This window comes from Arctopsyche grandis, chromosome 9 (assembly GCF_051622035.1).
Source record: "Arctopsyche grandis isolate Sample6627 chromosome 9, ASM5162203v2, whole genome shotgun sequence".
NCBI classification, from domain to species: domain Eukaryota; kingdom Metazoa; phylum Arthropoda; class Insecta; order Trichoptera; family Hydropsychidae; genus Arctopsyche; species Arctopsyche grandis.
The window spans coordinates 3,030,146-3,038,273 of NC_135363.1; the positions used below are offsets into that span (position 1 = coordinate 3,030,146).

At 28.7% G+C, this 8,128-nt stretch overlaps 1 long non-coding RNA gene across 1 annotated transcript; it reads right to left on the reverse strand.

The window, feature by feature from the left end:
- Positions 1-5,406: 5,406 nt before the first annotated feature.
- LOC143917094 (uncharacterized) lies at positions 5,407-6,902 on the reverse strand. Its single transcript, XR_013261032.1, has 3 exons — positions 5,953-6,902; positions 5,702-5,867; positions 5,407-5,616 (listed from the first exon to the last, which is right to left on the reverse strand). It is a non-coding gene; the product is annotated as an uncharacterized LOC143917094 (long non-coding RNA).
- Between the last annotated feature and the right edge of the window lie 1,226 nt (positions 6,903-8,128).

Consider the following 8,128-nt stretch of genomic DNA (forward strand, 5'->3'; position numbering starts at 1 on the left):
AAAAAATCTAACCTTTTGTCACATGAAAAATTGCAAACTGGGATAAAACCACACAAATGTAACATTTGTTTAAAATCATTTACTGAAAATTCTACTCTCCAGAAACATAAAAATTGCATACTGGGATAAAACCACATAAATGTAACATTTGTTTAAAATCATTTACTGAAAATTCTACTCTCCAGAAACATAAAAATTGCATACTGGGATAAAACCACATAAATGTAACATTTGTTTAAAATCATTTACTGAAAATTCTACTCTCCGGAAACATAAAAAATTGCATACTGGGAAAAAACCACATAAATGTGAAATTTGTTTAAAATCATTTACTGAAAATTCTACTCTCCAGAAACATAAAAATTTGCATACTTGGATAAAACCACATAAATGTGAAATTCGTCTAAAATCATTTTCTCAAAAATCTAGCCTTGTGTCACATGAAAAATTGCATACTGGGATAAAACCACACAAATGTGAAATTTGTCTAAAATCGTTTTCTCAAAAATCAATCCGTGTGTCACATGAAAAATTGCATACTGGGATAAAACCACATAAATGTGAAATTTGTTTACAATCATTTACTGAAAATTCTACTCTCCAGAGTCATAAAAAATTGCATACTGGGATAAAACTACAAAAATGTGAAATTTGTCTAAAATCATTTACTAAAAAATCTAACCTTTTGTCACATGAAAAATTGCAAACTGGGATAAAACCACACAAATGTAACATTTGTTTAAAATCATTTACTGAAAATTCTACTCTCCAGAAACATAAAAATTGCATACTGGGATAAAACCACATAAATGTAACATTTGTTTAAAATCATTTACTGAAAATTCTACTCTCCGGAAACATAAAAAATTGCATACTGGGAAAAAACCACATAAATGTGAAATTTGTTTAAAATCATTTACTGAAAATTCTACTCTCCAGAAACATTAAAATTTGCATACTTGGATAAAACCACATAAATGTGAAATTCGTCTAAAATCATTTTCTCAAAAATCTAGCCTTGTGTCACATGAAAAATTGCATACTGGGATAAAACCACATAAATGTGAAATTTGTCTAAAATCGTTTTCTCAAAATTCTAGCCTTGTGTCACATGAAAAATTGCAAACTGGGATAAAACCACACAAATGTAACATTTGTTAAAAATCATTTACTGAAAATTCTACTCTCCAGAGACATAAAAAATTGCATACTGGGATAAAACTACAAAAATGTGAAATTTGTCTAAAATCGTTTTCTCAAAAATCAAGCCGTGTGTCACATGAAAAATTGCATACTGGGATAAAACCACACAAATGTGAAATTTGTCTAAAATCGTTTTCTCAAAAATCAATCCGTGTGTCACATGAAAAATTGCATACTGGGATAAAACCACATAAATGTGAAATTTGTTTACAATCATTTACTGAAAATTCTACTCTCCAGAGTCATAAAAAATTGCATACTGGGATAAAACTACAAAAATGTGAAATTTGTCTAAAATCATTTACTAAAAAATCTAACCTTTTGTCACATGAAAAATTGCAAACTGGGATAAAACCACACAAATGTAACATTTGTTTAAAATCATTTACTGAAAATTCTACTCTCCAGAAACATAAAAATTGCATACTGGGATAAAACCACATAAATGTAACATTTGTTTAAAATCATTTACTGAAAATTCTACTCTCCAGAAACATAAAAATTGCATACTGGGATAAAACCACATAAATGTAACATTTGTTTAAAATCATTTACTGAAAATTCTACTCTCCGGAAACATAAAAAATTGCATACTGGGAAAAAACCACATAAATGTGAAATTTGTTTAAAATCATTTACTGAAAATTCTACTCTCCAGAAACATAAAAATTTGCATACTTGGATAAAACCACATAAATGTGAAATTCGTCTAAAATCATTTTCTCAAAAATCTAGCCTTGTGTCACATGAAAAATTGCATTCTGGGATAAAACCACACAAATGTGAAATTTGTCTAAAATCGTTTTCTCAAAAATCAATCCGTGTGTCACATGAAAAATTGCATACTGGGATAAAACCACATAAATGTGAAATTTGTTTACAATCATTTACTGAAAATTCTACTCTCCAGAGTCATAAAAAATTGCATACTGGGATAAAACTACAAAAATGTGAAATTTGTCTAAAATCATTTACTAAAAAATCTAACCTTTTGTCACATGAAAAATTGCAAACTGGGATAAAACCACACAAATGTAACATTTGTTTAAAATCATTTACTGAAAATTCTACTCTCCAGAAACATAAAAATTGCATACTGGGATAAAACCACATAAATGTAACATTTGTTTAAAATCATTTACTGAAAATTCTACTCTCCGGAAACATAAAAAATTGCATACTGGGAAAAAACCACATAAATGTGAAATTTGTTTAAAATCATTTACTGAAAATTCTACTCTCCAGAAACATAAAAATTTGCATACTTGGATAAAACCACATAAATGTGAAATTCGTCTAAAATCATTTTCTCAAAAATCTAGCCTTGTGTCACATGAAAAATTGCATACTGGGATAAAACCACATAAATGTGAAATTTGTCTAAAATCGTTTTCTCAAAATTCTAGCCTTGTGTCACATGAAAAATTGCAAACTGGGATAAAACCACACAAATGTAACATTTGTTAAAAATCATTTACTGAAAATTCTACTCTCCAGAGACATAAAAAATTGCATACTGGGATAAAACTACAAAAATGTGAAATTTGTCTAAAATCGTTTTCTCAAAAATCAAGCCGTGTGTCACGTGAAAAATTGCATACTGGGATAAAACCACACAAATGTGAAATTTGTCTAAATTCGTTTTCTCAAAAATCAATCCGTGTGTCACATGAAAAATTGCATACTGGGATAAAACCACATAAATGTGAAATTTGTTTACAATCATTTACTGAAAATTCTACTCTCCAGAGTCATAAAAAATTGCATACTGGGATAAAACTACAAAAATGTGAAATTTGTCTAAAATCATTTACTAAAAAATCTAACCTTTTGTCACATGAAAAATTGCAAACTGGGATAAAACCACACAAATGTAACATTTGTTTAAAATCATTTACTGAAAATTCTACTCTCCAGAAACATAAAAATTGCATACTGGGATAAAACCACATAAATGTAACATTTGTTTAAAATCATTTACTGAAAATTCTACTCTCCGGAAACATAAAAAATTGCATACTGGGATAAAACCACACAAATGTGAAATTTGTCTAAAATCGTTTTCTCAAAAATCTAGCCGTGTGTCACATGAAAAATTTCATACTGGGATAAAACCACACAAATGTAACATTTGTTAAAAATCATTTACTGAAAATTCTACTCTCCGGAAACATAAAAAATTGCATACTGGGATAAAACCACATAAATGTGAAATTTGTCTAAAATCGTTTTCTCAAAAATCTAGCCGTGTGTCACATGAAAAATTGCATACTGGGATAAAACCACATAAATGTGAAATTTGTTTAAAATCATTTACTGAAAATTCTACTCCCCAGAGACATAAAAAATTGCATACTGGGATAAAACTACAAAAATGTGAAATTTGTCTAAAATCGTTTTCTCAAAAATCAAGCCGTGTGTCACATGAAAAATTGCATACTGGGATAAAACCACATAAATGTGAAATTTGTCTAAAATCGATTTCTCAAAAATCTAGCCTTGTGTCACATGAAAAATTGCAAACTGGGATAAAACCACACAAATGTAACATTTGTTAAAAATCATTTACTGAAAATTCTACTCTCCAGAGACATAAAAAATTGCATACTGGGATAAAACTACAAAAATGTGAAATTTGTCTAAAATCGTTTTCTCAAAAATCAAGCCGTGTGTCACATGAAAAATTGCATACTGGGATAAAACCACACAAATGTGAAATTTGTCTAAAATCGTTTTCTCAAAAATCAATCCGTGTGTCACATGAAAAATTGCATACTGGGATAAAACCACATAAATGTGAAATTTGTTTACAATCATTTACTGAAAATTCTACTCTCCAGAGTCATAAAAAATTGCATACTGGGATAAAACTACAAAAATGTGAAATTTGTCTAAAATCATTTACTAAAAAATCTAACCTTTTGTCACATGAAAAATTGCAAACTGGGATAAAACCACACAAATGTAACATTTGTTTAAAATCATTTACTGAAAATTCTACTCTCCAGAAACATAAAAATTGCATACTGGGATAAAACCACATAAATGTAACATTTGTTTAAAATCATTTACTGAAAATTCTACTCTCCGGAAACATAAAAAATTGCATACTGGGATAAAACCACACAAATGTGAAATTTGTCTAAAATCGTTTTCTCAAAAATCTAGCCGTGTGTCACATGAAAAATTTCATACTGGGATAAAACCACACAAATGTAACATTTGTTAAAAATCATTTACTGAAAATTCTACTCTCCGGAAACATAAAAAATTGCATACTGGGATAAAACCACATAAATGTAACATTTGTTAAAAATCATTTACTGAAAATTCTACTCTCCGGAAACATAAAAAATTGCATACTGGGATAAAACCACACAAATGTGAAATTTGTCTAAAATCGTTTTCTCAAAAATCAAGCCGTGTGTCACATGAAAAATTGCATACTGGGATAAAACCACATAAATGTGAAATTTGTCTAAAATCGATTTCTCAAAAATCTAGCCTTGTGTCACATGAAAAATTGCATACTGGGATAAAACCACATAAATGTGAAATTTGTCTAAAATCATTTACTAAAAAATCTAACCTTTTGTCACATGAAAAATTGCAAACTGGGATAAAACCACACAAATGTAACATTTGTTTAAAATCATTTACTGAAAATTCTACTCTCCAGAAACATAAAAATTGCATACTGGGATAAAACCACATAAATGTAACATTTGTTTAAAATCATTTACTGAAAATTCTACTCTCCGGAAACATAAAAAATTGCATACTGGGATAAAACCACATAAATGTAAAATTTGTTTAAAATCATTTTCTGAAAAATCTACTCTCCGGAAACATAAAAAATTGCATACTGGGAAAAAACCACATAAATGTGAAATTTGTTTAAAATCATTTACTGAAAATTCTACTCTCCAGAAACATAAAAATTTGCATACTTGGATAAAACCACATAAATGTGAAATTCGTCTAAAATCGTTTTCTCAAAAATCTAGCCTTGTGTCACATGAAAAATTGCATACTGGGATAAAACCACATAAATGTGAAATTTGTCTAAAATCGATTTCTCAAAAATCTAGCCTTGTGTCACATGAAAAATTGCAAACTGGGATAAAACCACACAAATGTAACATTTGTTAAAAATCATTTACTGAAAATTCTACTCTCCGGAGACATAAAAATTGCATACTGGGATAAAACTACAAAAATGTGAAATTTGTCTAAAATCGTTTTCTCAAAAATCAAGCCGTGTGTCACATGAAAAATTGCATACTGGGATAAAACCACATAAATGTGAAATTTGTCTAAAATCGATTTCTCAAAAATCTAGCCTTGTGTCACATGAAAAATTGCATACTGGGATAAAACCACATAAATGTGAAATTTGTCTAAAATCATTTACTGAAAATTCTACTCTCCAGAGACATAAAAAATTGCATACTGGGATAAAACTACAAAAATGTGAAATTTGTCTAAAATCATTTACTAAAAAATCTAACCTTTTTTCACATGAAAAATTGCAAACTGGGATAAAACCACACAAATGTAACATTTGTTTAAAATCATTTACTGAAAATTCTACTCTCCAGAAACATAAAAATTGCATACTGGGATAAAACCACATAAATGTAACATTTGTTTAAAATCATTTACTGAAAATTCTACTCTCCGGAAACATAAAAAATTGCATACTGGGAAAAAACCACATAAATGTAACATTTGTTTAAAATCATTTACTGAAAATTCTACTCTCCGGAAACATAAAAAATTGCATACTGGGATAAAACCACATAAATGTAAAATTTGTTTAAAATCATTTTCTGAAAAATCTACTCTCCGGAAACATAAAAAATTGCATACTGGGAAAAAACCACATAAATGTGAAATTTGTTTAAAATCATTTACTGAAAATTCTACTCTCCAGAAACATAAAAATTTGCATACTTGGATAAAACCACATAAATGTGAAATTCGTCTAAAATCATTTTCTCAAAAATCTAGCCTTGTGTCACATGAAAAATTGCATACTGGGATAAAACCACACAAATGTGAAATTTGTCTAAAATCGTTTTCTCAAAAATCAATCCGTGTGTCACATGAAAAATTGCATACTGGGATAAAACTACAAAAATGTGAAATTTGTCTAAAATCATTTACTAAAAAATCTAACCTTTTGTCACATGAAAAATTGCAAACTGGGATAAAACCACACAAATTTAACATTTGTTTAAAATCATTTACTGAAAATTCTACTCTCCGGAAACATAAAAAATTGCATACTGGGATAAAACCACACAAATGTGAAATTTGTCTAAAATCGTTTTCTCAAAAATCTAGCCGTGTGTCACATGAAAAATTTCATACTGGGATAAAACCACACAAATGTAACATTTGTTAAAAATCATTTACTGAAAACTCTACTCTCCGGAAACATAAAAAATTGCATACTGGGATAAAACCACACAAATGTGAAATTTGTCTAAAATCGTTTTCTCAAAAATCAATCCGTGTGTCACATGAAAAATTGCATACTGGGATAAAACCACATAAATGTGAAATTTGTTTAAAATCATTTTCTGAAAATTCTACTCTCCAGAGACATAAAAAATTGCATACTGGGATAAAACTACAAAAATGTGAAATTTGTCTAAAATCATTTACTAAAAAATCTAACCTTTTGTCACATGAAAAATTGCAAACTGGGATAAAACCACACAAATGTAACATTTGTTTAAAATCATTTACTGAAAATTCTACTCTCCAGAAACATAAAAATTGCATACTGCGATAAAACCACATAAATGTAACATTTGTTTAAAATCATTTACTGAAAATTCTACTCTCCGGAAACATAAAAAATTGCATACTGGGAAAAAACCACATAAATGTGAAATTTGTTTAAAATCATTTACTGAAAATTCTACTCTCCAGAAACATAAAAATTTGCATACTTGGATAAAACCACATAAATGTGAAATTCGTCTAAAATCATTTTCTCAAAAATCTAGCCTTGTGTCACATGAAAAATTGCATACTGGGATAAAACCACACAAATGTGAAATTTGTCTAAAATCGTTTTCTCAAAAATCAATCCGTGTGTCACATGAAAAATTGCATACTGGGATAAAACCACATAAATGTGAAATTTGTTTACAATCATTTACTGAAAATTCTACTCTCCAGAGTCATAAAAAATTGCATACTGGGATAAAACTACAAAAATGTGAAATTTGTCTAAAATCATTTACTAAAAAATCTAACCTTTTGTCACATGAAAAATTGCAAACTGGGATAAAACCACACAAATGTAACATTTGTTTAAAATCATTTACTGAAAATTCTACTCTCCAGAAACATAAAAATTGCATACTGGGATAAAACCACATAAATGTAACATTTGTTTAAAATCATTTACTGAAAATTCTACTCTCCGGAAACATAAAAAATTGCATACTGGGATAAAACCACACAAATGTGAAATTTGTCTAAAATCGTTTTCTCAAAAATCTAGCCGTGTGTCACATGAAAAATTTCATACTGGGATAAAACCACACAAATGTAACATTTGTTAAAAATCATTTACTGAAAATTCTACTCTCCGGAAACATAAAAAATTGCATACTGGGATAAAACCACACAAATGTGAAATTTGTCTAAAATCGTTTTCTCAAAAATCAATCCGTGTGTCACATGAAAAATTGCATACTGGGATAAAACCACATAAATGTGAAATTTGTTTAAAATCATTTACTGAAAATTCTACTCTCCAGAGACATAAAAAATTGCATACTGGGATAAAACTACAAAAATGTGAAATTTGTCTAAAATCGTTTTCTCAAAAATCAAGCCGTGTGTCACATGAAAAATTGCATACTGGGATAAAACCACATAAATGTGAAATTTGTCTAAAATC